Raw genomic sequence first — 8,308 nt, 5'->3', positions numbered from 1 at the left:
CCGGAGTCAGAGCTAAGGCCGAAACAATGGAGACTATGCGGCTGGAGCCGTATGCGTCAATTGTCAGGTTAGTCTGCCGCTCTCAAATAGGCACAACATGGTTTTGCGTGAATATTTGGGAAAGCTCTAAAACCAGCGTGCTTCACTTTTGCTTCCTCATCATCATTTAGCATTTTTATTGTACCTATCACTACCAAATGCCATGGTGTCAGCACGTTTATTTCTCGAGATGTATAGCGGCAGCGCAATAAGAAGATGTGATTAGAACTTTGTCAAATTGTACCTAGGTAGAGCGCTAGGGATTGGTGTTGGAATGAAATCCGCGCATGAATTTGAATTGATTGTAAAAAAAAATGGCAAAGAATGTGAAGCTCAAGACATTAAAAATGATTTTTTATAACGAATACCCGCAGTATTCGACAATCATCACAGAGTCCGATATTCAGTTCAACCTTTCCTATCCTTTCGACGTAGCTATAGCTAAGACACGGAGCGAGGAAGTCGTAGACGCATACATCTAACGGGTGTCTACTAAATAATGAGAAAAAGTTATGGTGGTTAATACGAACCTTTAATGGTAATACATAATCTGCATATCTCACATGCTGAAAAACATGTCTGCGAACGTTGATCAAGCAAAACGAGAACTTTACATCCCATGGCCAGTCGCCATGAGGACGTTAAGCAAACAATGGTTCCGAGAAATCCTCGCCAATTTTAAGAAAAATTGCCTTTCTACAGTGGAAATGGCACTTATGACTCTCCTAGTGCAAGTTAACCCTCGCCCGCACATGGCGGGGGGGGGGGGGTGGTTGCCACCCCCCCAGGCAGTCTTTCTGCTCTGCACTCAACATTTTTAGAGCTAGAAGGCTGATTTTTCGTATAGCTGCTCGTCTATCCTTTCTTGATGTCCACTGAAAATTTCAAGTTTCTGTGATTTTCGGTTTCGGAGATATGACCTTGTTTTTCAGGTCATGTCATGACCCAAATGGCCAATTCTCAACATCTCGCGTTTGCCATGGGCCTTGTGAGCTTTTGACACCCTGATTTCGGCCTTTTTTGCCAGTCTTACCTCCCACCTATCATGGAACATGCTGTTCGACGATGTACAGGGGTCAAGGTCAGGGTCAAGGTCAACCTAGGTCATCTAAGATAATTGCGTTTTAGGCAAGCTGAATTTACTTTTTGTGAAGTTTTTTGACTGCATTTTTGGTAAAAGCTTCTCAGATCATGATTTCATGTGATATTGACCCAAAAACAATCGGTGCACACATCAGTATACACACAGACACACACAAACATACAAACACATATAATTGACCTTGACCTAACTTGACCTGAAATGACCTCAGCAGCAAAATTCTGGTCGGATAGTGTGACAAAGAGGTTCTAGCTGGCTTGGCACCAGAAAACAGCATCGTCATCGGTATTTGATAAGCAGCGCACTTGATATCCAACGGTGACCCAAAACAGCAACATTTTTTAGTTTGATCTGACCTGGAAGGTCAATGACTGACCTGAGAAGGTAAAACTGGGTATCATTGGATTCGTCTCTTCCCGAAGAATCTTTTTGTTCTTTACTGCTAAGCTCTATCTCCAACAGGAACGAAATGGCGCGGGGGGGGGTGGCAACCCCCCCCCCCCATGTGCGTTCTAGGATGGGAAAATGGCATGTGCGGGCGAGGGTTAAAGGTATTTAGTCAAGTGCCAATCGCATGCTTATGATACTTGAGTTACGGCTTCATACCCGCCCGTTCTTATCACCGTGCGGCGCTACCGCCGACTTGAAATGCCCTGCAGGCTGGGTCACGGGGTCAGTGCAGTCTTCCTTTCTGGCTGCCGATGGCGAATGGTGGAGAAAGGCTAAATGTACCGCGAGAGAACCGCGCAGCGAAACTGAAGGGATATGGCGAACCGCAAAATGGCGATGGCTTCCACACCGAGACACGAGCAGTCTTTACATGGAGGCAGTTTTAAATGTTATACCGACAGGGTCTCCGGCCAACTGTTAGAAGGAAAGTTTGCTAGGTCCCTTTGGGACTCGTGTCCGATGGTATCAGGTAACGGCCAAGATGTGCAACTGAGAAACCCAATCGTTCAGTGCCTACTCCGTGCTGAATTCTAGCTCCAAGACTTCGCCGATACTTTGGGATGGCTATGCTTCCGGCCTCGGGCCGGTGCCTTATGGTCAGCACTCAGAAGTCACTCATTCATTGATCTCACACAATAATTGGCGCTCATCTGAATCGTTCCTGGTAGCTATTTTGCCCTCGGCGGCGCGGGAGGATTTGACGTGATTCCAGTTCCTTGGTATTTAGTCCTAATGAAGCCTGCCGCGCAAAAGGGAAACGAGCGGGCCGTCGAATGCGAGACGAGACGAAGACAACGGTGTTCAAAGTTTATTATATGTTTCCTAGACATAAAACACATCTTATCCTACTCATTAGCTCTCGCTCACTTGACCATAATCTCAAAAAATAAAAATAGATAGTATCGGCTTCGGTAAGCCCAATACGCATCAGATTATTGCGTCGGGTTCTAAAAGCTATGGAGACTGCATCTACGCACAGAAACGTAACTTGCTTTTCGATGGTGACTTCAATTTGGCACATAACACTATAGTCCATTTTTTTTTCTTCAAAAGGCTCATGGCCCGAAGTATTATTTTGGAGTTGGCACGTGCGAGACGCTAGAAAATAACGCAAGCTGAGATGAATTTCTCGGCCATTTTTGAAAGATAAGCACAGTGCAACGGAGCAAGTTGTTCAATTTAGCTTATAAATCGTGTTATATTGCAGAATGTTAGTAAATTCATATATTTGAGCGGTTGAGCCATTCTGTTGAATTGGCATGCTAATCTAACGTCACTCCTAGATTAACCTTGATTCCACAGCCAGGCCATCACTTGAGAAATAACAAGCGGCAAATCCTTAAAGGTAGTGTGCCACCTTTGAAAGATTTCCCATTTTATTTTTCCTAGGATAAGAAGCTTCTGTTTTTACCTAAAATCGCAAAAAAAAAAATCAAAAATGGGCCTGGAATAGTGCCTTTTTCGCCTAAAAGTTTTTCGGTTTTTAGATATGTATAACAACTGTAGTGGGCTCACCTGCAAACAGGCGTCGGGCAACAATCGCGAATGCGGCGCACTTGTGACAATAAGCAAAGGTCATTATAGTGTTACGACCATACGACGTACGGGAATGAGTTATCAGCTGTCTAATCGTAGACAACACAATGTCGAGCCTTAAACTGTAAGCCCGTATTGGTATTGTTTCTTTTATTTGGCTGTCGAACATTATTTATGGTTTGAAATATGATTTTATGTAAAATAATTGATATGAAAAAGCCGTCTTATAAGTTATGACCCCATTTCACCACACGCAAGTGGCAGAAATGACAATGATCAGCTGACGCATTTTTATTGGCCGAAGTCAGAGCGCGCGGCCCGAGCACCACGCGTATTTGGAAATTCCGACCTCGACGAGCATCAGAAGCCACCTAACAGGCGTGTTCGAAACCGCAGGAGATGATGATGAACGGGTTTATCGAAACTTGATTGGATGAGCATATCGGTAATAGCGATTTCAGTGTGTGCATTTATTGTTCATAGTGGTGTGAAATGTGGTTGGGGTACGACCGACAACCCGTCGGGGCGAATTTCGCACTGGGGTACTCAAAATTTGAAGAATTTAAGACGTTTCCATGAGTTTTGAAGGTATGGATAAGTTCTAAAAATCCGGTTCTCCTTATCTGGGCCATTAACTCCATACGGTCCAAGAAAGCTGGCACACTACCGATAGTATCGGCTTCGGTAAGCCCAATACGCATCAGATTATTGCGTCGGGTTCTAAAAGCCACGGTGACTATAAATACGGTGATCTCATCTGGATTTGGTCACGTGATCATTTTCGAGCGCAGCGCACGTGCAGTTGTGGCGAGGGCACTTCCAGAAATTCTGGATCCATGCGATTTTGGAGCCAATGTAAAGTCTATGGGGAAATGGTTCATTTTTATTTGTTTTTCTTATCACACCTAAACTTTCAAGTTTTTCTCAAAGATACACCCTGATTCATGTGTAGAATTGATTGGTCTTTCATATGGTATCAATTTTAGATTTTTATCGGATAATTTCAAAAACTACTTACCATTTAAACAACAAAAAGAGGTGATTGCGGCTAAGCATTGCGACAGCCATGTCATGTCATTGGGAAATTACGATTTCTTGTGCATCTTCATTTTAACTGTTCTCGAAGCCAGTACCTACTGGATGATTCATGCGTAGAATTTGTTGAACTTTTGTCTTTTGTCACTGTTAATGCCTTTATGAAATAATTCATCAAATCATTTCGCCTCGGCCGACATGAACGCCGCTGTGAGCCGGTTTTGGCGTCGGGGGGGAGAGAGAGAGAGAGGGAGAGAGAGAGAGAGAGAGAGAGAGAGAGAGAGAGAGAGAGAGAGAGAGAGAGAGAGAGAGAAGAGAGAGAGGGACGGGGACGGGGACGGGGACGGGGACGGGGACGGGGACGGGGACGGGGACGGGGACGGGGACGGGGACGGGGACGGGGACGGGGACGGGGACGGGGACGGGGACGGGGACGGGGACGGGGACGGGGACGGGGACGGGGACGGGGACGGGGACGGGGACGGGGACGGGGACGGGGACGGGGACGGGGACGGGGACGGGGACGGGGACGGGACGAGAGAGAGAGAGAGAGAGAGAGAGAGAGAGAGAGAGAGAGAGAGAGAGAGAGAGAGAGAGAGAGAGAGAGAGAGAGAGAGAGAGAAGACCAGGGGCCATCGGTGAGGCGGCGTACCCGCGCGGGAGCTCCACGCCAGGTACTGGGAGCGGGCTCGCCTTTTCCTCGTAGTGACCCATCAAGGCTGGGCGGCGGCGGTACTAGTTTCGCAAGGGACAGACATGGAGCGACTCGGGACTCGTCTCAGTCCGGCCGCTACCCAGCCGCCCGCCGCGCCTGGCCGGGCTGCTGCTTCGCCGGCCGGGTGGCGCAGGCGGCCCTCCCGGCTCCCGCCCGTCTGGGATGCGCTCCCCAACCGCAGGGCGTCGGCGGCGCCCAAGAGGCACAAGAATAACGGCGGTGCTGCGGGCGGCTTGTGGGGTGACGGTGCCGCGCTCCTTCCCCGGCCCCTCGCCGTCCGTCCCCCCTCCCCGGTGCCGTTTTCTTCCAGGGGAGGCGCCCCGGCCGCCGTGCTGGGGCGTAGCGCAGTCTGTGCTTTAAGTACAGCAAGATATTCACCCAGGCTAGATTAAGGCCACAACAACCTAGGATTAAGGGTGGCTACAGACTTCAGACTTAATGCAGGCATTATATATGCAACTAAATGACACACATGGTATTTGTTCTAACCTTCTCAACAGAAAGTGAACATGTCAGGACAGCACCCCTCGGTGACCATTATACTCAAGGGGTGTAGGCACTGATTCCCCAGGGGTGAAGTGATAGGAGCACAAACATGAGTCACTAGTTGGCTCTGTGTCTTTCCTCCTGCAGGAAAAAATATATGTGTGATGCCCAATGTGAGGTAACTGCATATTATAAAGCTGGAAATATTGTACAAAGTTATGACAACACAAGCAAACTATGCATGTTACTGCTCTTGTTATTGCTATATTGATATGAGACCTCACAAGACACAAAAATATGCATGGTAAAAAAGGGAGCAACAATACATTTCAAATGTAGCTTGACATTAAAATGATCATGAATTTCACTACATAAAAAGTGAATGAAATTAAGTGATAATCAAAGACTGGAAAAGAAGATCAGCATAACTACATAATATGTCTTGTTTCCAAAGCTAAAGTATGATCCTCAATGTTGCAAAAGTTGGTTGACTTTTACAATAACTTTGAATAAAAAACAACATATGGTAAACAGTCACACTTCAAGGAAATCGCAAGATCCATCCAACCTTTGACATGCCCTGTTTGGAATGCTGTTAACATGCTATGATCTTCACAGAATAGGTAAAATCAACTCAAAATATTACATTCTTTTATTGCAAATAATATCTTCCCATGAACTTCATTATGGTGACTGCAGAGCTCATTCAGTCAATCAGAGACTGTGCAGAGACTTCATCATTCAAACAATCAGAGAATCAATGTGCAGAGACTAACACTTTAAAATCTAGTGACATTTCACAAACATCTTTTATGCTACAAGCTTATGCTTACCAAACACTTTTTCATGACTCAAATATGGTGGTGTTTATTTTAAGTGAAAACATTCATCCAGCACTAAGCAGATTATTTCTAAGCTCCACGAAGTCCCAATTTCTGTTGGATTTTGCTTGGAGTCACTTCATAGTTTGAACTCAAAGTGCCTTGTGGATTTACCTCAGTTATGTAGGTAAATCCACAAGGATTGATGGGCTTTACCTCAGTTATGTAGCTGCTCCCTCAATTTAAGTTTCTCGTTAAATTTCATTGAGGCGTTGCAAGATGGGCTGTAGCCAAATTCTCTTCCCTGTTTGGCTGATGCTCATAATACCTGAACATTTTTAATTCCAATTTTTGTAGCTGTTAACAATTGATGAAGGTCCAAGTACCTAGACAACAATGACGTTACAGAGGAAACCCCTGGCTGTGTTTCACGAGCGCGCTGGCGCTGCCAGCGCATTCTGTGAGCTAGCGTCAACCTCTGGTAGTGTTGGAGGTATAGGCTTGTTGATGTCTCTATGGAAGTCAAAAGTGGCTGGCAAGTGTCGCGAAACACCACCCTTATTTTTGCACAATAACAATAATGGTGTGATAACTGTTGCTGCAAGAAAATATAAGGTGAAGTGAAGACGTGAAGTAAAATCAGGTCAGACATTAATATATACCCGAAAATAGCAGTGTATGGAGTACCTATATTCACATTACCAATAATATGATGCGCAACAGGCCATAGAAAAACAGGTGAATGTTGAATTGTAACCAAATTTCAATATCAACATGGCACTTGGCATTAACAGTAAAACACAAAGTTTTTGATGTTAAATCAACAGAGAAAACTCCTGAACATAAACAAAATGATCAGAATGTATAATAAGGATAATAGTATAAATAAAAATCGACGAATCAGCCTATCACCGCCCTTACACATTCACCACTCCCCATTCCACGCACAGATTGTTTAAAATCGACGAATCAGCCTATCACCGCCCTTACACATTCACCACTCCCCATTCCACGCACAGATTGTTTATGGCTTACCCCGTGTTCGCAGTCTCCCGGACGACGAAGATTGTATACGCCGTCGGACCAATCACGTTCAAGATCAGCGGGGCTTGGCCGCGGTTCTCGAACGCCATTGGCCAGATTACGCAGAATCTTCGTCTTCAGGAAAGCTGTGAACACGGGGCTACATTTTTCGCTATGGTAACAAAAGCGCCAGAATTGACTACCAGAATTGGATCCGAAGGTCAAATGGGTCACGTGACTGTGCAGTTCAGATGGACAACACCTGCTAAAAGCTATGGAGACTGCATCTACGCACAGAAACGTAACTTGCTTTTCGATGGTGACTTCAATTTGGCACATAACACTATATAGTTCGTTTTTCTTAAGTTTGCCCCTCACTGTAAACGTCTTTTTGAACACAGCACGAGAATTGCTAGCTGAATTACTGAGAAAACTGATTGGCGCACATTGATTTCACCAGATTTCACAGACGATCAATTTTATCAAATTTGTTTACTATTTCACAGACACATAGCTCGTAGTTGCCCATACCTACAGTTCCACAGTGATAGACGACTTCTCAGGAATTATGTCTGAACTAATTAATAAATTGCACGGCGTTTAACATTAACGTTACATCGTTTGTGCTCAAAACTTATTTTGAAAATATTGTTCATATATCCAATACATTGTGCGCCAACCAGTTTTCTCAGTAATTCAGCTAGCAATTCTCGTGCTGTGTTCAAGAAGACGTTTACAGTGAGGGGCAAACTTAAGAAAAACGAACTATAGTCCATTTTTTTTTTCAAAAGGCTCATGGCCCGAAGTATTATTTTGGAGTTGGCACGTGCGAGACGCTAGAAAATAACGCAAGCTGAGATGAATTTCTCGGCCATTTTTGAAAGATAAGCACAGTGCAACGGAGCAAGTTGTTCAATTTAGCTTATAAATCGTGTTATATTGCAGAATGTTAGTAAATTCATATATTTGAGCGGTTGAGCCATTCTGTTGAATTGGCATGCTAATCTAACGTCACTCCTAGATTAACCTTGATTCCACAGCCAGGCCATCACTTGAGAAATAACAAGCGGCAAATCCTTAAATAATCAAGACAGAACAATA

The sequence above is a fragment of the Amphibalanus amphitrite genome, unplaced genomic scaffold (genome assembly GCF_019059575.1).
Source record: "Amphibalanus amphitrite isolate SeventyFive unplaced genomic scaffold, NRLGWU_Aamphi_draft 000746F_arrow, whole genome shotgun sequence".
In the NCBI taxonomy this organism is placed as follows: domain Eukaryota; kingdom Metazoa; phylum Arthropoda; class Thecostraca; order Balanomorpha; family Balanidae; genus Amphibalanus; species Amphibalanus amphitrite.
This window is presented reverse-complemented; position numbering follows the sequence as displayed.